The following is a 7,445-nucleotide window of genomic DNA, read 5'->3' as shown; positions in this document are numbered from 1 at the left end:
ATCTGCGTCACAGTCTCCCACCATGTGGCCTCGTCTCCTCTTCCCCTAGGTTGCTGGAGAAACTCTCCATCCCATACAGGACCTGTGTCCACAGTCCCCCCTCTCCGCCTCCGCTATCACAGAAGGATTTTCTTTGTCCTTCCGCTTGCTCAACGCCTTCAGGGGCGTCGTTCGGCGCTAAAAAGTATTTTGAAACTTTGACTTTATTTTCACAACTGTGGAACATTACATCTCTCGACCATTTACTGAAACTGATAATACGATCAGAGGATTAGATATGCAACACCAACTGTGAAATGTTTTTATTAGATAAACTACATTATAAAAAAAACATTAACTTATACAAGTTGTGTTGCAGGCAAGGAAATTACTGTTATGATGAAGACCATCCGTAAAGAATATAAGTGACGCAATTTTACTAGAACACCTCGGTCAGATGTTTCAAAATCAATTTACCAACTCAGAAAATCCCTCTAAATATTTTCAGAAAGTTCCTCATAGCATCCTCAGCATCCTCCGTTTGTTGTACGCTAAAATGCCGAACAACAACGACCAGCATTACAATTAGTGCGTCAATTTAAAATAACCCTCACAGTAGGCCATATTATTCACCATATAGACTATAGTCACTATACTTATTAACCCAGGAAAACATCGGTCAAAAATTACATCACTCCAATAGGGGGCGTCAATTGCTATGAATACAGTAGAAAGGTTTTTGTTTGGGTTAGATCGCATAAATGTGTCGTTAACCCACCACCACCCAACACAGCCAAGGTTTGCCACGTAAACAAGACGTGCCAATTAGTTCATACTTAAGCCCACCGGTGTGTTGCAGAGTAAATGCACAGATCTGGCTGTCCGCCTGATGATGCTGGTTGTAATCACTGGCGAAACGTCGTGCTCAGATTTTAAATGTTGTGGATTTGCTCTCCGTTACATCGACGTGCTGTACTAGTAAGGTTTTTTGGAGGGGGGGTTATATCGCGCAAATATAAATGTGTGGTTAAACCCGCCACCACCCGACACAGCTGTGGCTCTAGGGTTTGGTGTTACATGTTATTTATGTAGTTTATTGTTGAAAATTCGGTCACAGTTCCTATGAGCACTGTTACATTGCATTTATGGCTTTATTTTGGTGATTTCTAAAAGTTTTTTGGTTTGGCCATGTTTTTGTTTATTGTAGTACGGAGTTAGACTGATAGCTTTAATCTAAGTTTTCTTGTTTTTGTTTGACTTGCATCCCACTGGGATTTTTGCACACAGCGTTGGTGTGCAGTGCTATTTCAGGAATATTTTGATGTTTTTTCCTGGATTTTCTGTTTGCACATGCACAAAGTCACTTCAAGATGTTTTCTTGTTCATGTTTTTTGTTTGTGCGGTTGCACCCGATTCAAGAGCCGAATGGCTCACAGGGCTATACCAAATAATGAAATTATGAAACTATGAAAACTATGACATCTGAACAGAACATGCCAACTCGTTACCTGCACAGCACACCGGGTGTGTTGTGGAGTAAACCCACAACATTTACAAACTGAGTACGACGTTTCACCAGTAATTACAACCAGCATCATCAGGCGATAGCCAGATTTGTGGAGACAGGAGGACAGAACAAATCTGGCTGTCGCCTGATGATGCTGGTCGCGAACATTGGCGAAACGTCGTACTCAGATTGTTAATGTTGTGGATTTGCTCTGCAACACACCGGCGTGCTGTACTAGTAACGAATTGGCACGTTCTGTTTACGTGACAAACCTTACTAGTTGGCTGTGTCGGGTGGTGGCGGGTTTAACGACACATTTACATTTTTGCGATCTAACCCAAGAAACCCATACCATTGATAAATGCACAACATTTACAAATTGCGTACTGTGAAGCTTCGCTGGTAATTACACCCAGCTTCATGACTGGACTTGTGAGGGTTGCTCATGTTTAATATGAGAGGGCGGGTTGTTCTGATCCATTTTCTCTCACGTGCAATTTCCTAAATATTTTTTTTATAGGACACCAACGCGGACGGATTCTTTAAACATGCTTCACGACGACAGAAAGAAGGACAATAACCCGATCTAGAATACAATAAATCCTAACATTTGGAATGTATAAACTATGCCTTGATTCCCTTCCTCACTATTGACACACATTGCACAAGGTCACGAACCGACTGTGGCGGATGGCAATTTCTTGACAACCGAGTACAATCACTGTCTGAAGATTCAATGAACTCCCTGTTACACACTCGTACGACAGCACCGTCACTAAGCGTTTCACTTCTTACCCCCGTAGGAAATTCAACCTTTCAATATACGGCGTACAATAGTGCAGGACTGTCATTTGCAAATTTGACTCCGGCACGCAATGGCCAACTCATCTTAAAACAATGCCACGGGCTCTTTTTTGCATCCTCTTCGAAGCAGACGGCGTGTCGTACTTAGCAGTTCATTGCCTGGCAGTAATATCCAGGACAGTCTGCTAGATTCTAACCCCGGGACCTTTACAACAAGCGGGGGAAAAAAACCACTACCGCTGGGCAGGCACTGTATAAGAACGTTAAATACGATAATACTGCACCGGTGTTTGGGCCCGTTGTTTAAAGCACTGGTTTGTCTCACCTAGTGGAACTTGGAGAAAAAAACATGCGACTTTTGGAATCATCGTAGGATTTCTCACCGCATGCCACCTGAGATGTCAAAAAAGAGTAAACACTTAAACATCGCCCTCCAATCACAATCGTGTCAAAACACAAGATGTCATTGTGGCGACAGCCGTTGATACCACCAGACTTCTCCAAGCGAGGGAAGAAGAAAGAAGCAAAGAGGGAGTTGTTGTGGTTAGCGCATGCAGAGCGTGGATGAGATGAAACAGTCCGGTAAACCGAGTGCTCAACATGTGTGTAGAGCATCTACATCCTTAGACCTCCTTTGCCAGTACCAAAATGTAATAATAGGGTTTTCCCCCTTTTTTCTGGCAACAAAACTGAAACCTTTTTACAAGGATTCATGTCTGCATTAACCACAACACCTGCAGTCAAAATGCAAACAAAAAACATACTATGATAATATGTGCATTGTCCTTGAAACTGATTGGTCCACACCAAGGGACCGCTTTCTTTTGAGCCTTTTGATGTCATCTGGTCGAGCACCAATTGGGTCGAGGCTCAAAAGAAAGCCGTCCCTTGGTGTGGACCAATCAGTTTCAAGGACAATGCATCATATTATCATAGTATGTGTTTTGTTTGCATTTTGACTGCAAGTATTGTGGTTAATGCAGACATGAATCCTTGTAAAAAGGTTTCAGTTTTGTTGCCAGAAAAAAGGGGGGAAACCCTATTATTATTATATGTGTAGAGTTCAATGGGTGAGGTTCAAGCGAAGAGTAGTCACAGTAGATAAAGAACAGTGATAAGGAGGTAACTGTTGTTAAATTCTATGAATAATCATAATTGCAATGCTTTCTTTGGAACTAAACCTTAAACCGCGCGTGCGATCGTGGTTTATCATATTCTTACCAAACGTGCATATTAAATGTAGTATTTACATTTTCATGTTAAGTCTGTGATGCAATTTTACCTGCTCAGGATGTGTTGGCAAAGGTTGATTGGCTTGTGTGACACACGGGGGAACAGCTTTATCATGCTGCTCCTGGCGACTCCACTGCCCATCCAGTCCTGAGCATCTGTCATAAGGTCTCTTCCTATGGTTGCCATGCCTCTTGTCGACTCTGCACAACCAGAATGTGGCCTATTTAGTAGTATTGGCAATCTACCTTTGTACTATTAACTATCACCAATTAATTTGTTTATATAACACGAATGATGTTATATAAATATCCAAATGGCCCTTGGCAGAAAAAAGGTTCCCCACCCCTGCCGTAGACCATGATACCAGCTGGCCAGTAATGCCATTGAAATGTACTCCATAGGCATCGGCATCTCTGTGATCGTCAAGGAGGCTAAAATTCAACATTTCATTTGCGATTCCACCAGGCCGGCCACACCCAATGGGCCCTCCCATCTTGCCTGAATGCCACACTGTAATCAGGATGAAGTCAGGCTAATTCTGTGAACTGTTTAAATAGGTATTCTAGTCCATACCTGTCATCTGGTATCGACTTTATACTAGTAAACCAGTATCAACCAGAATATTCTGATTGGCTGTTGCTTATTTCGACCCATAACTTTCATTACTCTCTTAAAGATCAAGCTATTTAATTTTCCAGGAAAACCTCACTGACTCCTAAGACTGTGTTTCCAGAAGATCTTGGTTTGGGATGTTTGGCCATTTCCATTCATGAGAAAGTTAGCATGTTGTCGAAAACTGGAAAACTCGGAGACAACCCAGATCATAGTCCAAGCTATCAACATCTGGCAAGTCCCGATGACCACCCATTGAATGCTGAACCAGACTTAAACCTGATTAGCTTTGGACTGGTAAGACCTGGTGCATTTTGGATGATTTCGCTGAATAACATTTGCATGTTGAATGTGTGTTGTGTGAAAGGTGATCTGATTTCGAAATGCTGGAACTGGAACATCAGTGACGCTCACGGGAGATCGGAGTTTGGCCACTCCACTTGGTGACTCTGTTGACCCCGACGTGCGATCCACACTCTTGTCACCAGCAAACACAGCTGCACACACCACATTTCATAGAGAGCGGTATTACAAAGCTTCTTGATGTATATTGTGCCATGTTAAATGTTTATCCCTATCCAGAGTGCATAAATATACAGTAGCAGCCCAAAAGTAAGGGCACAAAGAGTTATTATACTTATTTTTTACAAACCACATCGGGTTATTTTATTTATTTTAACAAACGTTCAAACTGACTCCTATTGACATTAATGGATGCTTGAATTCTCTTTTGAAATTAATTAAGGACTCTTTTGACTGCAGGTGTAATCTTTGAACATTCATCAATTATTTTGTCTCAATTCAATTCGGGTTCTTTGTCGAGGTGACCCCAGGGGCAGAAGAAAATAGGTATTAATAATAATAGATAAAATATTTCCTTAAAGAATAAACACATTTTTTAATGCCAGTGTTACATTAAATTAAATTACTCTAACTTTTGGGCTACCCTGTATGTCGGTAACAGCTTTATATGCTTGGCCTTGTACTTTTGACATTTTTTATCTGCAAAAGAAATCAAGGAATTACATTTTAATTGATTTATCATCTATTATAATACATTCCCAAGCGAATTATGTTGAGCTCTTTTTAGAGTCTATGGCCGCATTTTAAAGCTATCCGACATTGTGGCTCAGCACGAGATGGAATGCTTGCAAATTGGAAGATTACAAATTTAAATCCTCATTTGGGATTGACTCTGCCCATCAACCCTGCGTGGTCTGTAAGTACCAGTGTGTGTGAGAACAATTAATCGGTGGTTGTCCTATGCATAGGGTCTCCCCCTGCCGTCGGAAAGGTGACATCCCACCGCTGGATCAGGGCTTATAAACAGCAGTGTGCAACAATGCTCATTTGAGCAAGACAATTATTCTGACTTTTTTGACGACAGGTATTTTAAGCCTCCATCTTTTCTTATCTCCTTTAATTCGCTTCCAGGTTTGCACATTTAAAATGTAGGGTTATAAACATATAAATACAACAGTGCCTTATTATTGTTCTGTATCGCAAGGTGAAAAAAGATTCCATGATTACAAGAAAATCAGGGTGGCCTTTGATACTCCAAGATTTTACACTTTGGAAACGGAAGGGACAGAGAGATAGATAAGACATGCAGGGCATGATTAAGCATGTCTCGTGGGACAGACACTCGACCAAAGGGCCCAGAAAGAGATGGGCAAAGAGACACACAGTCTCTCCTGCATCGCTTATTTTAACAATAAAACGTTGCAGTTAATTGTAGTCATTGCATTAGGAGGTTAAGAGCTCAGACGACACAGAGTTATCAAAATGACAAGTGTAGCATTTTAAGTTGAGCATATAGCTATTATATACAGACATAACCAAATTACCCAACTGGCCTTGTGGGGACAGGAGCTCAGAAGGGCCACTGCATCTGCAATAAGACAAACACGTTTAAAATATCAAGCTTTGCCATGGCTATACAAGTACAACACACCTTAACACTGTATGACTCAGCATAATTAATGTATTAATCACCATATTCTTGGTTCTTTCGGTAAAGTCACCACGTAGAAGGGGAACAATTAAACAATAAAAATATAAAACAATAAAATTCTCACGACGTTTCGACTGCAACACAAGCAATCATCATCAGGTGTGAAAACCACAAATCTGTGGTTTTCACACCTGATGATTGCTGTGGTTTTCACACCTGATGATGATTGCTTGTGTTTCAGTCGAAACGTCGTGAAACAATAGGGAAGCAATAAAATAATAAAAATATAAAACAATCAAATGACTTTACCGAAATAACCAAAAATATGAATCCCTGCAGTCACGAAAGCTTTAAATCAAAAGTATTCATCACTGTTGAATTTTACATTTTCAGCACACTTAATTTACCGTCAAACGTACCTGTCATCATGCAGTCCACACTGAGGCTTAGGGACGTGAGCAAACTTGGATAAATTCACTGCGATTCCCCCCTTTACAGAGCAAACCTATGATAAATGTACTCAACACAAGACACGACAGGATGCTCACAACATGCTTCAGGTATATCGAGGGTTGACAATTATAGTGCTGAACGCAAATACAATCTGAAACGTTTTGTTTGGTATAAAATGACAATTATTATAACAATGGCATGTTACTAATGAAAACAAGTCAATAATGCCACGTTTAATCCTGATGCAATTTTAAATATAAATTGAAAACTAATTATTTTTTAAACTGATTTTCGTGTTTAGTTTGTTGTCCTTCCCCCGCACCTCCGATATGGCATGGTTGGCTACGTACAGTGAGGGAAAAAGTATTTGATCCCCTGCTGATTTTGTACGTTTGCCCACTAACAATTTTAATGGTAGGTTTGCTTGAACAGTGAGAGAAAGAATAACAACAAGAAAAATCCAGAAAAACGCATGTCAAAAATGTTATAAATTGATTTGCATTTTAATGAGGGAAATAAGTATTTGACCCCCTCTCAATCAGAAAGATTTCTGACTCCCAGGTGTCTTTTATACAGGTAACGAGCTGAGATTAAGAGCACACTCTTAAAGGGAGTGCTCCTAATCTCAGCTTGTTACCTGTATAAAAGACACCTGTCCACAGAAGCAATCAATCAATCAGATTCCAAACTCTCCACCATGGCCAAGACCAAAGAGCTCTCCAAGGATGTCAGGGACAAGATTGTAGACCTACACAAGGCTGGAATGGGCTTATAGACCATTGTCAAGCAGCTTGGTGAGAAGGTGACAACAGTTGGTGCGATTATTCGCAAATGGAAGAAACACAAAAGAACTGTCAATCTCCCTCGGCCTGGGGCTCCATGCAAGATCTCACCTCGTGGAGT

General features: G+C 40.8%; 2 long non-coding RNA genes across 2 annotated transcripts; both read right to left on the bottom strand.

Moving 5' to 3' along the window:
• Positions 1 to 271: 271 nt before the first annotated feature.
• Positions 272 to 4,167, bottom strand: LOC142921534 (uncharacterized). The gene is made up of 3 exons (XR_012939524.1): positions 3,573 to 4,167; positions 2,616 to 2,683; positions 272 to 530 (listed from the first exon to the last, which is right to left on the bottom strand). It is a non-coding gene; the product is annotated as an uncharacterized LOC142921534 (long non-coding RNA).
• Positions 4,168 to 4,514: 347 nt separating this feature from the next.
• Positions 4,515 to 6,590, bottom strand: LOC142921543 (uncharacterized). The gene is made up of 3 exons (XR_012939532.1): positions 6,509 to 6,590; positions 5,983 to 6,026; positions 4,515 to 4,632 (listed from the first exon to the last, which is right to left on the bottom strand). It is a non-coding gene; the product is annotated as an uncharacterized LOC142921543 (long non-coding RNA).
• Positions 6,591 to 7,445: the final 855 nt, after the last annotated feature.

Source organism: Petromyzon marinus, unplaced genomic scaffold, assembly GCF_048934315.1.
Source record: "Petromyzon marinus isolate PM22_M1 ecotype Great Lakes invasive population unplaced genomic scaffold, UKy_Petmar_22M1.pri1.0 PM_G_Scaffold_81, whole genome shotgun sequence".
NCBI classification, from domain to species: Eukaryota; Metazoa; Chordata; class Hyperoartia; order Petromyzontiformes; family Petromyzontidae; genus Petromyzon; species Petromyzon marinus.
The sequence above is the reverse complement of the archived record's forward strand: the minus strand, read 5'-3'. Positions and strand labels throughout refer to the sequence as shown.